The sequence below is a fragment of the Peromyscus leucopus genome, chromosome 14, assembly GCF_004664715.2.
Source record: "Peromyscus leucopus breed LL Stock chromosome 14, UCI_PerLeu_2.1, whole genome shotgun sequence".
Taxonomy (NCBI): domain Eukaryota; kingdom Metazoa; phylum Chordata; class Mammalia; order Rodentia; family Cricetidae; genus Peromyscus; species Peromyscus leucopus.
The window spans coordinates 3817710-3844546 of NC_051075.1; the positions used below are offsets into that span (position 1 = coordinate 3817710).

A 26837-nucleotide genomic window follows, 5' to 3' on the forward strand; every position below is an offset into this window, starting at 1 on the left:
TCCAGTTACCAACCTGTGTGCAAAGCAGAAGGAGCAGAGTGGATGCTGTAGCTCGCTGGAGTTTTAGGTTATCCTGGAAACTAAAAGCAGGTGGGCAACAGGAATGTGCTTCGGGGTTATTTCTTTGTAAGAATAAGTAGAAAAATATTAACTCTACCCATGGAGGGCAGAAAGAAAGAAAGCAATTAAACCTGGCATCTAGCTCCCTGGACTTCTAGGGTTTCAAGGAGAGATCCTCATCCTGCAAGTGGCTCCAGAGGGTGTCCTACGATCTGTCTGTGCCTCTCTCCCTTCCCTGTCTCAGTCTCTCTCAGCTCAAGTTGGCTAAAGCTAGTGATAATCCATTTGCATATGAATCAACAACAGCATGGCCCACAGGCACAGAAATAGAACAATGGTCGGCCTGAGCCAAAAATAGGTCAAGCATGGCCGAGTGATTGGAGCCTGCATTAATGCATTTAAAAATACCCCAGCAAAGCCAGCTGTCCAGCCTCTATCTTTTAAACCATAATTCTCTATTGCAGGGCCTTAAAAGCAATTAACTCTTTCCTTCCTCAACTTGCTTTCCATGCTGGGTTTTCATGCTGGCATCTCACCCCCAAAGAAAGGAAATCAAGAAAAAAAGAAGAATCCTAACCCAGAGAGGGAGAATGCACACACATTTCATTTCATTTTATTTCTGTAGTATGTGTTTTTGGAAGAGAGAGCAGAGAAGTGCAGAGCTGTATTGGCTCTAAAATAACACTGGAAGCTTTTGCTCATAATGTGGTTTCTGCCTCACCCACGCACAGCAATCCTGGTGTTCTATTTTGGTTGCCTGTTTCTCTGGCTACACTGCAGTTGGCTGGAGGACTAGAAGCTTTTCTTCCTTCGAGTTTCAGCACTGACAGGAGATTTAGCAGAGGGTAGTTTCTGAAAACAAGCACGCCCCAGAATAAAAATTTTATGAAGGTTTGGCTTGTTGTTGTTTTCAACTTTATTTATTTTGTCCATTTCACAAATCCTAATGCTATCTTAGACCACCTACCAGTATTCTTGCCTCCAGCTCCTGCTACACTTAAAACAAAAACCCAACTATAGCTTAGAACTGCAATATCTTCCTCTCTTAGTCCTCAGGCCGTACCTACTACCTACAAAAGAAGAATGTTGATACTTTTTTATGCGCAAAGGATAAATGAATATCTGTACCTATAAATCAGTCAGTCAATATATTCACTACCCAAAGTACAAATGGCCAGTGCCTATTTAAACCTTGGATGGCTGAAATATATACCACAGTTTTGTATAAAAATAACATGTCAATAGTGTTTCAAGCCAACACACATTACAGACTTTACCTGTAAGGTAAATGAGATGCACAGCCTCTCAAAAAGGTTTAATAGTCTCTAGTATACATTTATAATAATGAGTCCTCTGCAAAAAATAAATTCAGCATCCTGAGATGGGACACCCATTGGCATCTAATCAGTTCCAAGGATAAATATGAAAGTGATACCCTCATCATGAAGTTCTTCTTCCTTGTCTAAGGGATTTAGCACTAGCATCAGCAGGGACAGGGACAGGAAAAGTCCCCAAACCAATCAGCAAGGAGAGGAATCTCATCACAGCCAGGCTGTGGGAACTAGGAAAAACAAAGCCAGCTACACAAAATAAATTGGGCAATAATGGCTGGATTCTTTTCCCTGTGTAGATTAATTTCTATCCATTACTCCTCTTCCAGAGAAGGCATTATTTGGACAGCTAGCTGACAAACGTGTTAAAACACTTTTTTTAAAATGTCCTTGGATTTAAGCAAAACAACAAAACCTTAATGTTTCTATCAGTGGGAAATATGTTTCATATTTCCCTTTTAAAAATATGCATGTATAAAATTCAAGAGATGGAAATACTGCCATCTAATAGGGATGCAAACTTGAGTGGCTATTATAAGGGTTCTGACCCTTTAGACTTGGTGGAAACGGACTGTCCACAATGGCTCTATGGGAGCTGCTTCCTTCACATGAGCTGCTCCTCCAATGGGCAGCTGCTTCCTTCACATGAGCTGTTCTTCCAATGGGCAGCTTCGTGGAGGGATGCAATACATTCCTATTATTATTGTTTCCTTCTTTGAATATTTAGTCTATAGTGTTTGCACTATAGAATATGTCTCCTTTTATTACTAAGGTTCCATCAGAAAACCTTTTAGACATCCATTCACAGAAATTGTAAAATGACTTTTTATTTATAGTTAAAACTTTTTTGTAAAGTACTTATAAATATGAAACATCACACATGAGATGAGCCAGACACTCTTAATGAACTTCCATACAGTTAGAGCAGCTTTCTGAAGTTGTGGAGCCTCACATTGGATCTTACACTTCTACTATTAATTATATTTTTGTGGATTCATCCAACACACACCAAAAAAAAAAAAAAAAAAAAAAAAAAAAAAAAAAAAAAACACGTGAAAAATTAATGACAATTAAAGGTAGAAAAACAATTGATTAAGCTTTATATTGGTTTCATTATTCCCTGTCTCTTGTGAGAATTCTGACATTTGGTCCAATGACTGACTGAGTGGAGCAGTTGGTCCAGTGGGTGTAGATGTAAACAACCATCTTATTAAATAAGAAACACAGAACCAATGCAAAGAAGAAAGCCAAGAGGTCAAAGCTAAGAGCTAAAACCTTACCCTTCCTCCTGCGGTGGTCCTACCTCTCTGAGCCAGAGCTAATTACTGTGTGTCTGTCTTTTTATAGTGTTTCTGCTCTGCCTTCTCATTGGTTGTAAACCCAACCACATGACCGCCTTATCACGGCCTGTCTGTATAGACCTCCAGGTTTTCTATGGTTGGTACTGAGATTAAAGGCATGTGTATCCAATACTGGCTATATCCCTGAACACACAGAGACTCACCTAGCTCTGCCTACCAAGTGCTGGGATTACAAGCGTACGCCACCTCTGCCCTGCTTTCCTATGGCTTGCTAATAGTTCTGACTCCCGGGCAACTTTATTTATTAACATACAAATAACATTTTAATACAAATAAAATATCACCAAGTGGGCATGGTCTTCTATGAAGAGAAGACCCCTTAGAACCTTTGGAGAGGGATGGCTCTCTCTCTCTCTCTCTCTCTCTCTCTCTCTCTCTCTCTCTCTCTCTCTCTCTCTCCCTCTCTCTCTCTCTCTCTCTCCCTCTCGTAGTCAGAGCAGGCCACAAGCCACAAAGAAGCGTGGCTTGCAGTTTGGTTCCCATCTCCTTTGGGCAGAACAGCAGGACAATGACAGCTGCATCAGCAGCGGCGTTAACATTGTTTTGTGTTGTGAGTGTATCTTATTGATTTCATCTGTTAATAAGCCTGACCTGATCCCAGAACTCTGTATCTCACTATACCTGTCCATGATTTAATGTGTGCACCTAGATTTAATCCTTCTTCACCACCTACTATTACTCTTTTATGTTTCTTCTTTCTACATGTTATAATTTAACCACTTGGACATTTGTTTGCATATGTACATATTTGTAATAGGCTAGATATGCATAAGAGAAAAAAATGTTCTTTTTCTTTCTGATATTATATGACCTCAATTCAGATCAATTAGTACTTTTTTTTTTTTTTTTTTGACACAGGATTTCTCTGTGTAGCTTTGCTCCTTTCCTGGAAGTCACTCTGTAGCCCAGGCTAGCCTCGAATTCACAGAGATCTGCCTGCCTCTGCCTCTTGAGTGCTGGGATTAAAGGCGTGCACCACTGCTGCCCGGCATCAATTAGTACATTTTAAGTTCATGCATTTTTCTATAATTTAGTGTTTCACTTCTTTAGAGCTGAATAGTATTCCATTTTATATATGAACTTGATTTTTATTACCTGTTCACTGGTTGATAGGCAGCTAGGTTGGGTCCATTTCCTTGCTATAGTGGACAAAGCAGCAATCATCATGGGGCACAGATATCTCTATGGTAGGGCCCAGAGTTCTCTGGGAGTATGTAAAGCAGAACAGCTGGATCTGGGCACCTGCTAGTTTTGTTTTTAGTTTTTGAGGAATCGCCAAATTGATTTCCAAAATGGTTGCACTGATTTGCATCCCCACCAACAGTTCCTTTCTTTAAACAATCTTTCTAGCATTGGTTAGATTTTTTGATGAACACCATTCTGGACACAGTGAGGTAGTATCTTAAAATCATTTCAACTTGCATTTCCTTGATGGCTAAGTATTATTAAACACCTAAAAACTTGTGTTTCTTCTTTTGAAAACTGTCTCTTCCATTCATTAGCCTACTTGTTGGTTGGCAGTTGTAGTTCCTTGATACCTAATTTCTGCAAATCTTTTTAAAATTCTGCATCTAGCCCTTTTGTCTGGTGGAAAGCTAGAAGATTTTCTCCCATTTTGTGGATGTTTTCCCTCTAATAATATTTTCCTGTGCTGTGCAGAAATTTTCTTTATGAAGAATTGAAAAATATTTCACATAGGCAGAGTTGAAAAGACTAGTCCTCAGATGGGAGGAATTCTGCGCCAACTACACACCTGTAGACAGGTGTTATCTATACTCTATAAAGAATTCCAAATGTTAAGTACCAATAAGGCAATTGGCCAATCATTAAATGAACTAATACACTTATAAATAGTTCTCAAAGGAAGAAATAAATTCAGATAATAAATAGTCAAAAACATCCTTAGGCTTCAGGAAAGTACAAATGAAAATTGCTTTGATTGCATCTTACCTCAATCAAGATGGATGCCATCTAGATGACAAGTGTCAACAATGCTAGTAAGATGTTTAGAAAAAGGAAACCTCACACACCTCAGCTGGGAAACAAAACTAGTGCAGCCAGTGTGGAAACCACTGTGGAGTTTCCTGAAAAAACTACAACCAGGGCTGTCATTGGAACTCTTACAATACTGCTGCTGTGTATCCAGAGGACTACAGGCCAGCACCAGGTACAGTCACGCTCATTACTGCATTATCTGGATATAGAATCTGCCCAGAGGTCCATCAATATATGAATAGATTAAAAGATAATGGGGTACAAGTAGACAATAGAATTTATTTGGTTATAAATAATGAAATTATGGCATTTTCAAGAAAGTATATGGATCTGGATATAATTATGCTAGACTCAGACAAATATTTCTCATATGGGAAGTGTTGATTTAAATGTATGTGTGTATCTATGTAAAACATACATATATGCATATGTATATAGAGGGCATCAAAATAGAAAGGAAATGTGAGACAGGAAGATGGTATCTAAAGAACAGAGGGGCAAAGAGAGGAAGGGGGTAAGAGGATACACATTATATATTGTGTACATCATAAAAGCAGGGGGGAAGGATGGGGAGAGGAAAGGAAACCCCAAGGGATGAAGGGAGGGCAGGAGAGGGGTGAATGGGAAGAAAGTTTGATGATCTATGTGAAAATGTCTCAGTGAAACAAACTTCTCTGCTAACCAATGCTTCCTGTCCACCCATCACCGCTGCTTTCTCTTCCTGTGTCTCTGTAACGGAACCATTGGTTCTAAAGAGAGCTGTGTCAGGCAGCCCAGGTAACTACCTACACATCTCTAGCATTCATGTTCTCCAGTTACATTATCTTCTCACTCACCAAAATGATATAAATATGTTACTTCATATTTTCAGAATAAAGTTAAAATGAATTACTGGTTAAAATGAAATAATTGTCTAATTTTTTCAGGATGTTTTTTAACTGAATACACAAAAATTGTGGAAAAATATGTAAGACAAATAACACAATCATAATATTGGCATAATAGATGCCTACACATCTTTCGTCACTTCATGTTTAATCACACCCACAGACCACAATCGACAAAACAGATCTCTAAGCTTTTTATAAGCAAAAATAGAATAAAACTCCAGAAGAGCAAGTAATTATCCTATTTCTCCAAGGTTCCAGGAAACAGCTGTCCAATGTGTCTTCAGTTGGACCACATTTTATATCTCACCTCTACAGAATGTATTTATTCAACCTTCTTCATTAGCAGCCCTGCCTTCCACGTAAGTCTTGACAACAAAAAATTATTTTGGTGTGAAATATATTGGGCCTATCATATGGCAGTTGAAGCTTATCTCCCATTAGAAAAATAAGCATCATCAAAACTATTACCCTGGAAACTGAGCACCAGGGTTTCATACCAAAAAACTCAACAGTAAGAAATTGAATGTCTCACATCATCTCAAAAATGCTGGTAAAGAAATGTAGCAAAGTTTTTTTACAGCTATTCATGAGACCAGTTTTATTGATTTTGGGAGGCAGACATTTTCCTTTACAATAATCTTAACAAACTAGTGTAAAAATCACAGTGAAAGGACGATCTTAAAAATCTCAATATAATAAATTTAATTTAATTGAGTAAGTTCTTTTGAAATTGAATTATGCATCACATTTTACTTTCAGATAGATTTTAAAAAGTAAAATAAGAGCACACAGTTTGGGTTCCCAAACTAATGGAGAATAGGCATTGAATCCTAGTGTTAAATGTTTTTCAAAAATTGTGACAATTGCAAAACTTTTATGAAGTGCATGAGAAGAACAATGTGTCTTTCCAAAGCTGGGCCAGTACTGAAGACGCTTCTCAACAATAGAGTGTGGCCAAGGCTCTGGGTTCTATATCCAGCACTGTAAGATATGAATAAAAATAACCTATACAGACATACCCTCAGACCTCCAATCATTATGGTCGTTTCTCAAATCTGTCCTACTGACAGCTGAAGTTCTCACTCTCAGCAGGCAAATGCCGTATGATCTTTTTTTCTAGAAGAATAGAGATAGAGTCTACAGGTGAGCAGGCATGATCTAAGGTTCTAAGTTTTAAAACTCACTTCCCTAAAATACTAACTTTTGTTTTTATAAGAATTCCATGGATTTCTGGGTGATGTCTAGTATCCTCCATCTACTTAGCCATTCATGGTCATTTCCGTCCATTTCAACTTCATGTTTCTCAAACTAGTGCCACCAGCAACAGCATTACATAAACTCCTTTGTGATCAATGGGTTTCTATTCTCAACTTTCTCAGGAACAAGGTGGAGGGGGGTACCATGTATTTTTGTTTATAAATTAGTTTATGTATCTGAGTTTTTTTCCTGGAAGAAAAGCATCAGTTCTTAATAAAGAAGGGACAGTATATTTATACTGATTGCTCCCAACTTGGAGGAACTGCTTGCCAATAGGCACTGCACTCCTGGACCTCTGGCCAACAGGCACTGTACTCCTGGACCCCTGACTAGCAGACACTGTATTCCTGGACCTATTAGCTGGTAAAGAGTTAAGCAGACTCATCTGCAATGAAATTATGGAGATACTGTCCCATACAAAATAATTTGTAAAAATCAACAATAACAAAAACTTCAAGACCACTGAGCCTCGATTTGATATCTTTTTTCCTCTAATGCTTCCTTTCAAATAGTATATTGAGCTATGGCTTAGTCAGATTTTACAGTGAATCAGGATCAACTCAGAACTTGTTAGAAATGAAACTTATTGGGTCTGGAAGAAATCTGTATTTTAAGTAACTTTCCAGTTGAATCTGAGGCATAATAAAGTTTCAGACCGAGATTAGATCATCTTCCCAAAGCAGTAATTACATTGCTAAAAATATGGATTGGATGGATAAAATATCTTTTTAGTGCAATATCAATTTAGCAAGCATTATTACAAAATAATTTTAAAAGAAAATAATTAAAATAGCTAGTGTCGTTAATATGTAACATGTAAAGGCTAGGAAGAATGTTCTGAAGAGGTTCTTTACTGCTGGAAAATGAGGCCAGCACCACCCAAATCAGATGAGGAACACCTATGCACTGGTCTTCCCCATGAGCAACCTGTTTGGAATTAGATTTTCTGTGTTTTCAAGTTTCAAATGGGTCACTGTATTCAGCTCTAAACAGCACAGTAAGATAAATAGATATGGCCATGCAAATCCTGGAATTAAAGGACAAAGTAAAACTCAAGTTTAAAAACAAAATTCATTCACTCTGATATTGAATAATCACAGATGTATGTGGAAATGACAGACTGTACTTTCATAGAATTTTCAGTTTTAGAAGAAATGCAGTTACAAATACAGTTTAATTTTTAAGAAATCTCTTGATTTTTGTCCAAGCATTGCTATGGGAATAACTCTCTTGCACACTGCAAAGATTTGTTACTGGAATTGGCTTAATAAAACACTGATTGGCCCATAGCCAGGTAGAAAATATATGCGGGGCAACCAAACTAAGGATGATGGGAAGGAGAATGGCAGAGTAAGGGTCCTCTGCCAGACAAGAGGGAACAAGATGGGAATGTCATACCAAGAAAAGGTGCCGAGCCACATGATGATGAACAGACTAATAGAAATGGGTTAATTTAAATGTAAGAGCTAATCAGTAATAAGCCTGAGCTATTGTCCAAGCATTTATAATTAATATAAACCTCTGATTATTTTGAAGTAGCTGTGGGACAGGGTGGAAAAGAAAGAAACCTCTGTTTACATACTCTGCCCACAAGGCCTGGTGACACATAGTCTGTAAGGACAGCACTTGGGAGACAGAGACAGGAAGATCACTACAAGTTTGAGGCTAGCCCAGTCTATATAAAAAACTCTAGACTAGCCTGGAATACATGAGGCCTTGGCTTAAACTAAAAACAAACAAAAAGCCCTATAGATCTTATTTCAATTTTCTGTTGATTTTAATATCATGGATTCTAAATGAGAAACCTTGTAGGGTTATTTAAAAAATTATAAAAATTCTATAGTGCTGGCTGATGGACATTCAATAGGTGAGAACTATTACTTTAATACTGCTATAAATATTCTTCTAGGGAACTAAATTCAAGGCATTAAAATATTTGAAAAGCTATTACTCATCTATGTTTCCAAAAAACTGAAGAAATTCTTAAGGAAAGCTAAATAATTGGTTAATCAATTAGCTGTTCGCTTGTGGTCATTAGACTCCATCTGTCAATCTGAAAAGGTGCTCTATTTTGCTGCCTCTGGTACCACTGACACTGAGCACAATGTTTGTACATACCTTCCTGCCCAAGAAATATTACCATAATGAATAAGTAATGGTTGATCTAGGGTGATTCCCCATTATACAACTTAGAATATTTCATTACCATAAATTTTTCCATAGTTTCTTATTAAAACATCAATTTAGCAATAAATAAATCCCAATCAAAAGCTAAACACATAGCTGTAATTATAATCATTCTAATTCGGTTCAGGTTTATTGAACTTTCCCCTGACTCACTTCCCTTGCCTTGTTATTATCCATAAAATATTAGAAGTGTTCTTCCAAGGTCTCCTGAAGGTGTTTAGAATCATCTAGTAGACCTTGAGTGAACAAAGTAATGCTATGTCCTTCTTGTGAGGCATTTGAATCATATTGACACTCAGAAATTAATGTAAAATGCATCTGTGGTTCCCAGTTTACAATAATGGATTATAATGGATTAACATTTGTACCAATGACAGAGTTTTTAGGAAAGTCTTATTACCAATTGCTTTGGCTAGTACTTCACATTTAATGGTTTGTAGGCTTGAGACAGGGTCTCATTACACAGTCCGGGCTTGTCTTGTCCTGCATCTGTTATCCTCCTGCCTCTTTAATGCCACACCACTATGCCTGGCTCGAGTATTCTACTTTAATTGATGAATTTTACTGAATCTATCACCTTTACTCAACGTTCCGAGAGCAATGCATGATAACTTTTCATCCTTTCAAGTGGAGGGAACATACAACAATTGTTTGTACCATTTTTATATGTACTGTCTTCTGACTCTAAAATAAACATCACACATGGAAAACTAAACAAGTTAACACCACTTTCTATTAGTACCTATGTAACACAGGCCTGGACATAGATGTCAGTACATATCAGCCAGGAATCATGCTTGTATTTTATATCTATGATAGTCAGTTTTAATTGTCCACCTGGCAATTACAATCTAGAATCACTTGGGAAGACAGTCACAATAAGGAGCTGTAGGAATATGGTTGACTTGTGGACATGCCTGTAAAAGATCTTTTGATGGGGTTGACTGAGTTGAAACAATCTGACATGAAGGTGGGCAGCACCAGTGTGTGGGGTGGAGTGTGGACTGTATGAGAACAGTGAAGAACCACACACAGACACAAGCACACACACACGCATTCATTTTTCTCTCTGCTCTTAACTGTGGATGTGGCAAGCTGCTCCAAGTTCCTGTGCCCTTGACTCTCCTGCAATGATGGGATGTAACCTGGAATTATGAGCTAAAAGAAGCTCTTTCCTCCCTAAGCTGTTCTCATCAGAGTGTCCTATCACAGTTGCAGGAAACAGAACTAAAAGACCCATGGCTTATAAGGTTCTTGCTAATGAGCATCTCTACTGAACAGTATCTACTCTGAAGTTTAAAGTAATCCAATAAACTATCTCATGTTGGCTGAACTCTGGATGGACAGGGCAGCTATGATATCATAAGCACTCAACAGGAACCTCAATTTTAACACAGACAGGGTTATGAAAATAAAAATCCTAGAAGTCTACTCAAGTGTCACTCACATTCTGATCTTCAATGCTTGGTATGAATTAAGAGTGTAATTAATTCTATAAAATAAGTCTGCCCCTTCTGTAGCTATGTTTTTAAAACTTACCAGCTTAGAAATAAAGTGTGGTTTTGAAATCCAAAAATGTATTCAGTCATATAGAGTCCGGAGAAGTGCCACAATTGAGAACTGTGAGCAAACTTGTTTGAAGATAATATAAAAACAGCAGATATCAAAAATCCAACACACAGCTTTCATATCATTGCTGACCATGATAAACAAGTTGATATTCACCTCTTCATACCACAACCTATCATCCAGTTAAATCAAGAGCATTCTAAAGTCTCTGCCTCTAAAATTAGCAGTATTTTAAAGTTATGATTAAATTCTGACTTAAGAATTCACTTAGTTGTATGCCACCTAACAAATTTAAGAAAGAGTAAAGACCCAAAACATACTTATTTTTGACAGATTGAAAACATTTATAGCAATGGCACATAAACATAGATAATAACATCGGCCATATCATTAAGTGTTATGGAATAATGAACATGGGAAATTTTGAGAGTAGAGAAATGATTCCAAAGGCCATTCATGTTCTGACCACAGTGTGACCTGGCAGCAAGGTCCATTTCTTTTCAAATGCCATACAGAAGATACAGTATGCTGGTGTTCCTTACGCCATTCCTCATTCTTCCAAATCTTTCACATATTGTTCTTATAACATAATCCATGATCCTCTTCCATTTTTCCCAATTTTGTGAACCCTTTTTCATTTTATAAGTATATAATATCCTTCTTTTGTTTTTAAGATGCATTTGCATAAAAATCATTTGTGTTCCTATTAATCGATTTATGCTCATATTTACCTAGTAGATAATTCTCTGCATACTTCTGAAAGATTTCTCCCTTTTATCCAGTCAAAAATTTCTCTTACATTTGATAAACTACAAAAAAGAGACTTCAGATTTTGATAGCTGGCCATCTTCTCCACAGAGAAGCCTTCCATAGCATGAGTGATCATGAATGAGAATACCCAAATTCACTGTCCAACCATGACAAAAATCACAGGTATCCAAACAGTTTAGTTACATATATGATTTTGTACTACATCATCAAGACAAGAATAAAAATGGCATTCATTTATGTACCATCCATTACCCAGAGGGCAATCAGCACTCAGCACATGTGAGGTCCAACACCTTTCCCATCACCTCTTCCCTGTTACTGGAGAGCTTCTCTCCGGGTCCCACCAAACCCCCACAGTCCTGGAGCCCACTTATAAAATAAACACACAGACACTTATATTATTTAAACTGTTTGGCCTAATGGCTCACTTTCCATACTTAATACCATCATCACCTGGTCATCAATGTGGTGATTCTACAATATACAATGCTGCTCAGTACAATACCAGAACCACTGCAAGATGATTAAAAACTCTATAAAACCATGAAAATTTCCTCAGATTTAAACCAAGTACTCAGAAATAAATTTAGGAGGATTTGTCTAAAATATTTACATTTCTACATTGAAACTTTTTAAAAACAAAATGGGATTTTAGAGATTCTAAGAATTGTTCCTATGTTCTTAGGGATCCCTAGGCCTCTGAAACACACAACATGGGTCCCATTAACATTCTTCTAGAGGATACACTGATGTGGTTCATCTAAGCCATAAAAGCTATGATAAAACAGAATTCCAACTTAGAATCTCCTTGACTTTGCAGCTTTAAAGAAACCCTACTTGGCCAAAGCCTTTTGAAAGAGGGTAATGTGCTCATGTAGCTTCTAGATCAAAAGGACGTATTCAGAATGCTGTAGGAGCCTTAGCTTTAGAGATTAATTTAAAGTTGATTCATGAGAACCACTTCATTTCCTTTTAAATATTTTCCATTTTTTCTTTTATATTTGAGATCATAGTTACATCACTTCCCCCTTCCTTTTCCTCCCTCCAAATCCTCCATTACCCTCCCTTGCTCTCCTTCAAATTCATAGCTTCCTTTTTCATTAATCGTTGTTGCATGCATATGTGTGTGTATGTGCATGTGCAGGTATGTGTGGACGCACACGTGCATGTGTGTGTGTGTGTATGTGTGTGTATACATATATTTCTAAACACAACCTGCTCAGTTTGTACAGTGTTCCTTGTATGGATGTTTGGGGCTGACCATTCGCTCCTGTTCCATCCCAGGAGGACTGCTCTCCTGCTCTCAGCCTTTCTTAGTTACCACGTGTGCTTCTCTGTGTAGGGTTGAGGCCTTGTGGGCTTTCCCGCGTCCACCCTGATATTACATAACTTTTCAATCCATGTTGTAGGTTCTGTGCAGAACACTTTTATTTGATTTATGCTTATTATCCATGGTAAATTAGTTATGAGAGGTACATATATTCTCATCTTATAAATGGGAATGTCAACATCTAGTTTGCAGTGTGGCGTTAATGTGTAGAAATGCCAACTGTGAAGTCCTTAGATTGTGACAAGTACATAATAATTCTCATTTTTAACAGTATTGACAGACAAATTAAGAACTGCATGACTGAGGATGGAGAGATGCTCAGTGCTTAAGAGCACACACTGCTCTTGCCGAGGACCCAAGTTCTGGTTCCCAGCACCCATGTCAGGAGCTCACCGCCTGCAACTCTACACATATCTAATCCAACTCCACTGGCCTTTAAGGAAACCTGCACTTCTGAGTACATATCCCTACACACACACACACACACACACACACACACACACACACACACACACACAAATAAAAGTCAAAGCTTAAACATGCTGTGTGACTGGGGTCCTACATAAGTCCTCTTTCTAAGGTCAGCTTAAACCATCACCAAGCAGAATCTGAAGATTTCCAATTTCCTCACTTTCCTATAGGAAAAGAAACACAAAGTCTAGATAATGCTGTGGCCTTCCAGGCTGCTGAACAATCGTTCAGTATACAGCAACATGCTGCCCCTACCTACAGAAGAGGCTGTGTGCTTGGTATTTTGTAAAGCTGACCTAACGTTTGAATGTGCAAGAGAGACTGGTAACCATACTGATATGGAATAAGACTTTCACAGGCGACACGAGATTACATCTGTGTTTGCCATTTAATCACAACCTAGGAATATCTCAGTACACAATGTGCTCTCCCGGCTAATATTTGTTTTATCTCAGACAGCAGGGACACAATTTAAAAATCAATATGCTAACATTAGCCATTTCACCTGAAGTTGTAACAATCTGGTTTCTAAGGAACTAGCAATTGTCTTTTTATTTGGGCCACACCTGCAGGGGATTCTCAGCAGTGCTGTTTTAAGTAGAATGCACAGAGTTAGGAGGAGGAGCTGTTTGTTTTGTGTTCCCTTTTAAATATTTTGTAGTCAGTTGAGGATTTCATAAACAGTACTGTATTTACTTCCTTTCCCACCCTTCCCTTCCCCTGTAACTCCTCTGTGTACCCTAACTCCCTCTCAGATTCATGACCTCCCCTTTAATTATTGTTTTACACACACACACACACACACACACACACACACACACACACACAAACTTTACTGCATCTTTTAATGTTTCTCTTACATGTGTTTCGGGCTGATCACTTGGGATTGGATAACCTCTCAGGGAGGTTGTCCCTGGAAAAACTGATGTTTTCCTCTTCCAGCAGCCATTCATTGTCCACAGCTCGTCATCTAGGGGTGGGGTCTTCTGAACCCCCCGTGTCATGCTGGCCTGTTGACCAGTGCAGTCTTGTTTAGGCAGCTATATTGTTGAAATACCATGCATACAGCTTCCCTGTGACATCTGGAAGACACTAGCAAGCAGCAAGCACCCTGGTCCTCTGGCTCTTACACACCCTCCTAGGATTTTACCTGGGTCTTGGGTACAGAGGTTATACTGTAGACAGATCTGTTGGGGCTGAGAACCTCACGGTCAGTTGCTCTTGCATTTTGACCAATTGTGGTTCTCTGTAATAGTCTCCATCTGTTTCAAAAATCCTTCTTAAATGAGAGAGGGATACAATATTTATCCTTATACTCACAGATGAGTATAGCTTTCACCCCCTCATCAAATTTGATTATTTTAAATTTCAAACTTTACCTAGACTAAAATTTACTACTTGTTCATTATTTAAATTATACCTATTGGCGTAGTGGCTTGAGAAACCTCAAGCCTAGACAAAAACAAACAAACCAAACCAAAACAACAACAAAACAAAACAAAACTAAAATGAAACAATTAAGATTTTGACTGTTTGAGAATCTACAGTCCTAAATGTCATTCCATTTATAAACAGGAGAAACCACTAGTAGAACACACCATTCAGAATCCTTGGGACTTGATCTCATTTAAATACACACTCCACTAAAAGCAATCATATACCCAGCATTATATGAAAACAATTAAAATTTAAATAAATACAGATGCTGAGAAATGAGAACCCATTAAGACCATCATAGTACTGACTAGTGGCTGACTGATTTTCACAGTCTAGTACATATAACCATATTGTTAATATGTTTGGGGGGAAACTAAAGTACCCACTTCTCTATATTCAAATTAATCATGAGTCATTATAGCACTTCGAAGAGAGAGAGTTATGAAATAGGACATACTGGCCTCCAGACATTCAAATACATATGATTCAAATGTAAGCCACCTTGTAGTTTATTAACTCATATGAAATGATTTTTTTATCATCTCTTCAAGCATCTGAGTTCAAAAGAAACTTCTAGGTATTGTATGAGGCACTTAATAACACATTTAGGCTATGGGAGACCAAGACTCTGCTCCTTAAAGGAAACTAAGAGTTTCATTTATAAAACTTCCCAACACTATTCAATAGTTTACTGTAGTTAAAATATGTTTCCTATCCCCAAAGAAAGACCTAAGTAATTCAAGTCCATTATTTAGAGTTTCTGAACACCATGAAGGAGAGGATAGGTCCATAACAATAAGTGTATACAACTAAAACAATAATCATATTCCAGTCAAAATTCATAGGTACAGGTTTACCTGTACCTGGATAATATATAGGACCATAGAGTGGCTAACACACTGTTCAAAATCTACATTACTTTGCAGCCATACCAGGGTCATCACCACAATAACCATGACAGCATCATTATTAATTTACATTTACATGTAAATTTACATTAACCATTTACAGCTTCTTAGTTAGAGAAGTAAGTTACTTTTCTTAATCCTTAACCTACTACATACATTCAATACCAACCCCAAATCAGTAGTTCAGCTTGGCCAGAGGCTGAATTCATGTGCCATACAATAAAGAACACCTGTGAGTGCAGAGACACCTGAGGGAAGCTGGCTCTGCGCGAGGGAGGCTGCATCTCTGGTGGGCTTTAAAGAGTCCATAGCTCAGGTCACCCGGCAGGTGCACTCACTGTGAGAGGTGACTGGGTTAAGGTGCTGGGTTATAGTTTATTAACATATCCTAATTAGTTCCTGCTGGCAATGTGGCAACACAGTGAAGGATCTCTCCTTTCCCATTCTTGCTGAAAGTTGTTACTATATTTTTATGTTTTTCATAGAGTATGAACTGACATTAGTTAAACAGCTTTGATTTCATATTCAACAAGAGCAGTTGACTTAGTTTTTGTTACAGAGCATATCCTTTTAAAAAAATTGGACTAAATTTCTAAAAACTCCCTTTATTTGTTCCCTTCCTTTCCCAGGCGGGACAAATGGCAGGTGTTTGATTTACTCACCATGCCTTTAAAACCCTCTTCCAGTTCCAGCTCTTAAATATCTGTCTTTCTGACCAGCCCACCCATCCTTCCAACAAAATGTCCAGTAAATCAGGAGTTAATGGAGAGAAGGCAGAGAAAGTTAGATATTCCTCTTTGGGATCAGGTTGCCTGGATACAGAATTGTCCATCCTACTGACTCTGATTACATTTGAATTTCCACTTCTTCTATATTAGAAACAGGGTGTGTGTCCAGGAGGAACCTGAGGGTGTGACCTTGAGTCTGATCATAATTTTCTGACGTGGAAAGTCATCCTCATTCCACTTGGCTATAGCTATCGTTAATACTGGCAGGGCTTGACGGCCTTTGTTTCATAGCACTGGATCTGAAAGTGCAGGTGTTCGTGCCTTGGACGGGTTCCGTCCTGATAAACCCACCGTAAATTGGAGACACTGGAGTGGAAAGTGCATTCAACACCCTAATCTACTGAGCTGCTGTTGAACACACCAAGCAGCATTGGTCTGATACCTTTGTAGTCATGTGGCTAGCTGGGAACTGAGAGTCTGAGGCTGCTGAGTGCTGCAAACGTATCTTATACATATTGCTAGTCAGGAAAGGACAGATATTCAAAATTATATATATATATATATATATTTGGTTTTTCGAGACAGGGTTTCTCTGTGTAGCTTTACGCCTTTCCTGGAACTCACTTGGTAGCCCAGGCTGGTCTCGAACTCACAGAGATCCACCTGGCTCTGCCTCCCGAGTGCTGGGATTAAAGGCGTGTGCCACCACCGCCCGGCAAATATATTTTTTTTTATTAAACACAAACTATTTTCACACCACCATGAAGTAAAATCATAAGTTAAACTATGATGAGTTGAGAACTATCTACAATAGCTACTTAATTAGTTCAGTTTAAACCTATACTCAAAATCAATTTGCTTTTATTTCACACAAAATGTTAAAAAGCCAGTTGTCAATAAGGTAGAGAAAAAATAGGGAGGAAGAAAGCATGTTGCTGGAAACAGGCAATCTTCCAGGAAAAAAAAAAAAGATGAATTCATAAAATAAAGAATAAGAGAGGCTAAAATTAGCAGATTTTATCTCTCTAAACCTTGCTTGAACTCTAGGATAATTGAATGTTGGAACACAAAGTCCTACTTTCACACTTCAATGTTATATAACAATATGCCTTTAACATTATATAATATTAAAATATTAATAAAGATAACGGATAGATGGTTAAATTGGGGTTCCCCCATTTAGGAAGTCAAAAAGAAAGAAAATATTAAAATTTTGTATCTGGTTAGAAAATAAATATTGAATATTACTATTTTCCTAACCTCAACAACCAAATAAAAAATATTGCACTGAACAGAAAACTGCCAAGGAAAGTCAAGACAGTTTTGAAGCTCTCAGACCTCATGGGTTCGTGGTGAAGTTCCAGATACAAAGAAAGTATTCTGACTCAGAAACACCCAGGTGAGAGGGCAAGCAGACCAGCAAAAAGTAGGCAAACATACCTAAACATACGCAAACATATATATGTATAACAGAATGGTTACAGCAGAGTGTGGGGCTCATTGTGAAAAATGAGATGATAGGCTCTCTACCAGCCTGGGTCTACAGAGTGAGCCCCGGGACAGCCAGGGCTGTTACACAGAGAAACCCTGTCTCGAAAAACAAAAACAAAAATTATTGTGTTAAACTACCTATATAGTGAAAATAGCAATTTGAATATATATCCGAATTTCAACTATATCTAAGAACAATTTTCAAAAGTTTTAGTGGGGAAAGTATAGGGAAGTATACTTATAACCTCAGACAGTTTTAAATGAAACGGAACACAATTCATCAAAGAATAGATTGGTAAAGATGATATAAGCATAGAATTTTATGTAAAGACATCTTTGAAAAGACAAACAATAACTAATGACAAATAAGGAGAAAATGTTTATAGTGCATGTTTCAATTCACAATTAGCATTCAGAATACATGTTAATAATAATGTTTGCAAGCATACTGAGCAAGATACAGCCAGCATCAAAGGGGTCCAAACATCTCAGGATGTCCTGGCCAGGAAACGGTAGTATCCCTCCCATGCTTCAAACTAGTCTTTAAGAAACAAAAGAATTCCACCAAGTGAGATACCATTTTATATGCATGGGGAAGCAAAAGTTGAAAGTAATGATGGTACCAGGTATTTGTAAAAATGTTGACTAATAGGGTTTTTTATGCGTTTTTTACAAATACTTTCTCTTCTCAAGAAATTTCCATTTGAAGTGGCAACATTTTGCATTTTCTAAGACAGCTAAAGATTCTGGGTAAAATCCTCAACTGAGTCCTGGCTGAGTTCACCTTCCTCTTTTCTTTCTGGCTTAATTTAAACTAAATATATTCTTTTCAAGAGTTTCTCATTGTGATTCTGCTACCAACAATGAAAAATTGCTATGGAACTTGAAATAAAAGTTGACTTTAAAATGAAGTGATGTAACATAAAAGGAATGTACTAATGAGCACCTCATCATCTCAATAATGCCTCACAAAATTAGTAAATGCACAAATTGCACTTAAAAGCGCGGCTTCTTCTCTAAAGATGATTATCGCTTTAAGAAATGCTTTGTGTCTGTTTATAGCCCTCAGGCAATCAGAGTGTGGACTGATCTCTGTGTTCTGGTGTCAAAAGTAAGACTTGTAAAGCTCAGCCACAGTCATGAGAGGCAAACACCTTTGAACCTAAAAATGAAAGTACTGGAAATACTCTAAAATACAACACGAAACAGTACTGGCAGGTAGACCAAAAGTAACTATAGTGGAGGTTTATTATTAGATCAAAGGAAATCTATGGATTCTCTAAAGGTCTCTTGATTTCTGCAAACATGTGTAATATACATAATTTTCAAATAATGTGACATTTACAAATTGACACAATAATGGATTCCAAGAACTTCACTGCTGTGGGATATTCTGTATGTCCTGTGGGAGCCCGTTCTTAGGTTCCTCGTGGCTTTACCCAGCAGGTCCGCATAGAGGATGATTAGGACCAGGGGCCTGAGTGCAGGTGTCTGAGATGGTCTGCACTTGGCTGTGCTGGGGGATGGTCTGTATGTCAAATTGCTCTGATTGGTCAATAAATAAAACACTGACTAGCCAGTGGCTAGGCAGGAAGTATAGGCAGGACTAACAGAGAGGAGAAAAGAAAGAACAGGAAGGCAGAAGGAGTCACTGCCAGCCGCCGCCATGATAAGCAGCATGAAAAGATGCCGGTAAGCCACGAGCCATGTGGCAAGGTATAGATTTGTGGAAATGGATTAATTTAAGCTATAAGAACAGTTAGCAAGAAGCCTGCCACGGCCATACAGTTTGTAACCAATATAAGTCTCTGTATTTACTTGGTTGGGTCTGAGCGGCTGTGGGACTGGCGAGTGACAAAGATTTGTCCTGACTGTGGGCAAGGAAGGAAAACTCTAGCTACACTTCACTTGTATAACAAGTCAGGTAGGAAGCTCTTCACCTGTTCCAAGTTTCAAAGACTCAAGACATTGTAGGAAATGTGATCAAAAATTAAGTTTGAGACTACCTTAAAATGCTTTAAGTTATACAAATATATTTTACTAATAAAGAAAAATTTTATTTCCAAAAACACAATTTGAACTTAATTTACTAAATTCTCCCATTTCAGTTATAATTTGTCAACATTTTGGTGGGTTCTGAATTAAATACACAGATACAACTTATTATGTATATAATTACTTAACACACACACACACACACACACACACACACACACACACCCCTAATTTCCTTCCCTGTGTGCCTTGGCTTGGAAATATTGATTCTTGGTACTGGGCTTCTCTGGGAGGCCACTGAGCTATTTACTGTCATTTATGAATCTGATAGGTCTTAGCCATTAAGTCAGGTCTTGGGGACTACCTGCATTTCCTTTCTCAATCCTTCTGGACTAAGCTGAGTGAAAAATCATGTAATAGAATTCTGATTATTCTTACTTGGCTGTAGTATAACTATGGAGATTAATCTATTAAATGAAAAATCCACCCACGGTGTGTTGTTTCGCTTGAAGCCAGAGAAAGCGCGGGAGCCAAGACATGGCTGTCAGTGCCCACTGGAGCGTCACAGCAGAGAAGGTGTGCTGTTACAGAGGCAGGTGAATTCCTGGAACTATAAACTGGAACTGTCATTTTCAAAAGCAGCACCCTGCTTTCCAAGGACTTATTAGGTGAATCCTTTGAAACTTAATTGGTATGATTCATGAGTTCTCCTGGAACAAAACTCAAACAACAACACTTGACAAATAATACAGATTACCTCACCAGACATTGCTTTTCTGGGTGGGAACACAAAGTTGGAGCCAGTACTTAACTGCTCATGACAATGCACTCTGTTTTTAAATATCTGTGTGGTTAGAAAATAAAAGATAAAACCAAAGAGACCACTGTTAAGATGACTGGGAGAAGGACTGGGGGGAGAAAAACACAAGGGTTTCCAAATCTAGCTTTGCTAGGACCAGACCTCTTCTTTTCCTCTCCAGGGCTTCCATACTCTCAAATACTCACCAATGACTAAAAGTAAGCAGCTAAATTTGCCATTGAGAAATGCAACAAAGTTCAGAAATGTAATCAAGGGGTGACATTTGAGGTTATCCTGTAGTGGTAATGTCACATCAGCGTCTCTGGAGACATATTTATCAGCTACCTTAGCCTCCTGCTAATGAACTTTCAAACCACCTAACTAACTAGCTATGAATCAAATTTATGTCTGCATCCTTCTTCTAATCTGCATTGGCTGCTCAGGGGTCATGAAGGCCTGGCCCCTTAAAGCAACACTTTCCATTATGAGTATTCATCTTATACTTGGTTTGACTCAGTCTCTTTGGGAATTGCCGATGTTAACTGACCAAGGCAATGTTGCCCTACAGGGAATAGTTGAAGTCATTCTTTACACATGATTTCTAAGACAAGTGTGTTGTTTAAATAGAACACCTCCCATTTTTACAAAGATAAAAAAGGCATGGTTTGAATGTTGTTTGATAGTCAACATGTTAAAAACCATGTTGAGATTTGCCACCGAAACAGTAAAACCTCTGAAGATGGCACTTCCTTGAAATGTCATTAATGCTCCACTGTCCTGAAACAATGGATGCTGTTATTGGGGTAGTGGGCAGGCCATCATGACAATGGTTCCTGATAAGGGTGAGTTCAGCCTGATGATGCCCTCTGTCCTAATTGTCATTTTATGACACAAGACAAAGGTGCCAGGTGCCAGCATTTAGGTTTTGGACTTGGACTCTGGAGCCGAGCTTAGTGTTTTTTGTTTTCTTTTCTTTTCAATTTTTTTTGACACAGTGTTTCTCTGTGTAGTCCTAGCTGCCCTGGAACTCTCCTTATAAACCAGACTGGCTTCAAACTCACAGAGATCTGCCTGCCTCCATCTCTAGAGTACTGATTTTAAATTATCCACTCTTCAGTGTTGGGATACAGATGAGGAACATACCAAGGCAACATCCAAAATCAAAATGTCAAAGCTCAAGCCTAGACAGAAATCTTGCTTCCAAGACCTGCACTAACTGAAGGAGACTGAACATATAGTAAGACCTCTGACTTGTAAATACATACTTAGGCTTCAAGAGAAAGTATCTAACCTCTGATATAGAAAGCACACAGCAAAAATGGCCCCAATACTTCCCTTGTGCAATAGAACATACATCACTTTAATTTTAAGACCACACAGAGCTACATGTTACAGTAAATGATGCTGAAATTGCTTTGGGATGCTCTGGAATATGAGCTACTTTAGAGGATTTTACTGATATTTGGCTGTTTATAGCTGATATTCGCAGAAGTTAGTCATTCCAGAAGAAAATTCCTCTTCGATGAACAAAGCGCTTTTGTGCTTCTGGTAAAACATGACTCCACTAAGGCAATTAGCTGTTTTAAAAATAAACTAATTCATTTTGGAGATGTGATGTATAATTATGCAGCTGCATGGACCATGGACTGGGAAGGCATGGTAACTGGCTGGGGCATTAGTAAAATTAGGAGAAAAGTCAAAAGCACCTCCATGCTGAGGGTCCCATCACTGCATCACTACCCTGTCATCACGGTCACACTGCTAAGGCTACAGAACAAACTTGTTCCCTTCATCATGAATGTTGACAATAAGCACAGGCCATAACCAGGACAGAGGAGGTAGATCCTCCAACAACAGCAAGAGCGAAGCATGCAAGCACATCCTTGTTTTTACAAAGCTCGGCATCCTGTGTATTCTTGTTTCTTAAATCATCAGAAAATATGAAAGAAACTGAGGGCATGGATTTGAGTGAGAACAAGGAATTACATCAGAAGGGTGGCAGGTAGGAAAACAAAGGGGGTTATGTAGCTATATTTTAATTTCAAAAAACTTTAGAGACAATTAAGACATCTTCAGGAACACATGACTGAAAATCATATTCACTCATTGCACAGATGAGCAATTCTCACCACATTAAGAAACAATTCGAAGTCACAACTCTTTGTACAGACAAGTTTATGTGAAGGGCTGGGAAACTGAACACAATGGAACTCTTCTGTTTTCTCAGATTTTAGCTAAAGCAATGACCTCTGTGTTTATCAGGCCTGGACATTAAAACTTCCAGATCCTTCCTAGTTTTGTTGGGAAAGAGCTCTCCTTGGTCCCCACTGGTTCCATGTGCAGCCTGTGCAGTGAACAACACAGTAAGTCCGTACCCTGTGACGCAGCACTTTACACTCTGAAGACACAGTGACTGTCCTCAGTCATATAATATAGTCCCTGGAAGGGAAGAGAGCAACATGCTGGCCACATGTCTTCCAGGTATTTCCTCCTTCTTCTCCCCTCCCCTCCCTCCTCCCTCCTCACTCCATCCCATCTTGCATCCTTCCTTTCATTTCCTCCTCTTTCTCCCTAGTCTCCCCACCCTACTCTCCCTGTCCTCCCTCCTGAGTGGTTTCTTATTTACTTTTCATTTACTATGTATTCCAGTCTGCTTCCATAGGTAGTCTTAAATTTCAGTGTTATTGTGCCTTTGACGTTCTGGCTTTTATCGTGGCATTTATTAAGTAGTCCCCTAGTATCCTGAAAACAAAGAATATGAATTTCAATTTGAGATAAACACATAAAATAATCATTATCTATCTCAAACATGTTTTTATATTATCTAGGAATGTTAAGTTTTATTAAAATGTGGTAATGAATCTGCCCTACTCCCCAAAGGAAGAAATAATAGTTCTAATATAATAAGATATACAAATAAAGGAATATATTAAAAATAAATGGTTTTAAAATGCTTCCCCTGGATTCATTTTCATGCATTCAAAAATCAGATATAAACTTTGTGGCTTCAACCTCAATTCTCTGAGTCTCTGATTTTACCTGCTGGTGAAGAACACCCTAGGCATGAGTCTCCCAGGGACCAGGGAAGCCACAGGGGCAGCTATAGAAAATACCTGGGATGATAAATCAGGAGGCAGGCTCCTTTAAATGGTGTATGATTCTGTTATCTAATTTAAAACATAAATGACTCAACAGTAGTACAAAGAACCCACAAATCCAATACCTTCTGCTACACTTAGCCATTAAAACTTTGCTACATTATATGGCTAGTTTTTAGTTTGATTTAATGAAACAAATACAAAGAATATTTATGGATAGACACACAGGGAACATAGAAGGAGCCAGATAAGGAGCTACTATAAGATGCCACTTCCTCCCTCTCTTTCTTCATGGATAGTCTTCAGTAATAGAGACAAGAATGATGAAATACAGGGTCCTGACAGGTTAAGAACTAATGATTTGATTTACACATTTTAAAAGATGCTACTAAAACCATAAACTTGCACAGGTGCCTCAGTGTACATGGCTATACAGAAGAAAGTTCCTTTTAGAGCAGTGGTTGTCAACCTTTCTAATGCTGTGACCCTTTAATACAGCTTTTCATGTGATGGTGACCCCCCAACCATAAAACTATTTTGTTGCTACTTCATAACTGTAATTTTGCTACTGCTGTGAATCATAATATAAATATCTGATACACAACTCAACAGGGTCGTGACCCACAGGTTGAGAACAATTATTTTAGCCTCTACATCAAGAGGTCAGAAAGATTGGATTCTGAGGTATTTTAAGAATTCTTAATATCATTCCATTGCTAAGTTGACCCACCAGCATAAAACTTCAAGAAAAAATTTAAACAAGGCTTAAGTTAATAAGAAGTAAACCAAATGCAGATCAATAAACAATAAAGTATGCTCCAAGAAGAGATGTTGGGGCAAAAATAAAGTCCATGCTGTGAAAGACAATTCAACAGGTCTTTTATATATAACTTTAACATTGTCAAAATAATCCTAACTATACTGTTAGAGTCTATTTTACTAACTTAGAATATGGCTTGGAGTTTGCCATCCATTCTGAGAAATGCAGTCACTGGCCTACGTCAGCACAGATGTACACTTGGGTTACATGTGCACACTTCTTAGAGAAGAAAGATCATCTTACTGAGATTTTTTTTTAGGCTGGTATGTAGATAGATATGGTTGACTTCACAAAATAAAATGTCGAGTGTTCTAAAAGCGCAAACAAAAAGTCGCCCCTGTGTTAATGTTAAAGGTACGTCTGTGTCAAGGTTCCATCACATCCACCAATGTTACCCCACTCCAGCCTCAGGAACCCACTCTTCAGCTCTCTGAACCAGCTAGCACTGACACTGAGAATGGCCACCTGACAGAGTGAATATAAAAGTAGCTGCGAATTCCAACAACTTTCTTTGAATTGGAGTCAAGTAGTGTTAGAGATCCCATCTGTATTTGTCTGAGATTCAGTTATCTTAGCTCCCCCAAATGGCAAAGGTACCTACTGCTAAGCTTTGTTCTTTCTAGATTACATAACATCATAAATCAAATGGACCTAGCAAAACATCCCTTCCAAAAGCTACAGTTGGCACATTATTCTCATCACTCTATGGAACTTCAGAAACAGATTATATATTAGGATGCAAAGCTAATCATAGCAATCATAGAAAAATTAAAGTAATTCCTCATATCCTAGAGTCACATAGAAATAAAATTATAAATCAACAGCAAGAGAAGTGCAGAACATATACAAGCTCATTAAACAACACAGCATTGAATGATGTCATTGAAGAAATCAAGAAGGCTGTGCGTTGTGAGCCACACTTTAAATACCAGCACTTCGGAGACAGAAGCAGGCAGATCTCTGAATTTGTGCTCTGCCTAGGCTATACAGTGTCTTCCAAGTCAGCCAAGGCTACATATTTAAGACACTGTCTCACCTCCCACTGAAGGAAATAAAAGAATTCCTGGAATCAAATGATAATGACCTTATACTGTGGGAAAACTTTTAGAAGACAATGAAAATAGTGTTAAGAGGGAGGATCACAGTCCTAAGTGCCTATAACTTAAACATATACCTTAAGACCTTGGACAGAAGGTCATACGAGGAAGCCAGGCCCCCTCCACCATATATATATATAAAATCTTTCTGACTTTCTATAGCTCAAAACAGACCAGCTTGTCTGCCTCTCTAGACCGCTGTGCATCAAAGATGATTAGAAAATTGCCAGGTAGCTTTAACTTACCACCTAGTACACACTGTGCTATCCATGGGACAGAGTAGACAAGATGGCTGTTCTCATGTGTCCTGCATTCTAATGGAAGTTACAATGTATATTGACAGACAGCCACAGTAGGGAGCAGCAGGCTTTCTCCAAATCACAGCGTCAAGACTTATTACTAGTTATGAATGTTTGGCCTTACTTTAGGCTTGTTTCTGGCTAGCTTTTTAAACTTAAACTAACCTGTTCTCTTCATCTTAATTGTGCCTCTGGGCTTTTTACCTTTTTTTCATTCTGCATGTTCTACTTTCCTGCTTCCTCTGTGGCTGGCTGCCTGGTCCCTGGTGTCTCTTTTTCCTTTCTCTCCCTCCACCCCAGCCTAGATTCTTCCTCCTACTTAACTCTTCCTGCTCAGCAGCCCTACCTATCCTTCTCCTGCCTAGCTATTGGCTGTTCAGCTTTTTATTCGACCAATCATGTGCCTTAGGCAGACAAGGAGAAACAAATGCAACACATCTTCACATAGTTAAAGTTCCACAACACTAGGGAGACCCTAGGAAGCAATCAGTGCAGCAGCAAACAAACTTGCGTGGTGGGGAACACAGTGACTCGGGACATAAGGACCATCCAGGAAGAGCAGTGCTGAAGAAATTACTTGAAATCTGAAAGGTGTGAAGGATTCAGCTGCCTAAAATGAAAAATCTCATTCACAGAAAGCAGAAGCCCTTCTCATTTGACATCTGCAACAGAAGGCAGGCCAATGGACTGCATCAGAGACAGCAGCGGATGGGAGAGAGATGCAAGGGACTCTCAGGAGACACTGAAGTCAGAGCCTGCCATCTTGTAGACCAAACGACAGGAAAAAGCAGAGTTCTCCAGGGCCTTGGTAATGTGAGGGATGGGGCAATAAATGGCCAAAAAGACCATTCTCTCTTTCTAAGGAGCCTGACTGTGAGGAGCAGGCCCAGTGCCATGCTTGGCAATGTGTATTCAGCTGGCATGAGCCTAAGGTGAGATGGTT

The 26837-nt window shown here is 38.5% G+C and overlaps 1 protein-coding gene across 23 annotated transcripts in view; it reads right to left on the minus strand.

Moving 5' to 3' along the window:
* Positions 1-26837, minus strand: part of Hdac9 (histone deacetylase 9) — an 848903-nt gene that overhangs the window by 469713 nt on the left and 352353 nt on the right. The window contains exon 1 of one of the 23 annotated variants that reach the window (XM_028878440.2): positions 14-1329. The exons of 16 other annotated variants lie outside the window; for them this stretch is intronic. The gene's annotated coding sequence lies outside the window, so the exon portion shown is untranslated. Of the gene's footprint in view, positions 1-13; positions 1330-26837 lie in introns of those variants that run through there. 6 more of the 23 variants (XM_028878456.2, XM_028878451.2, XM_028878449.2 and 3 more) reach the window with 6 other exon arrangements.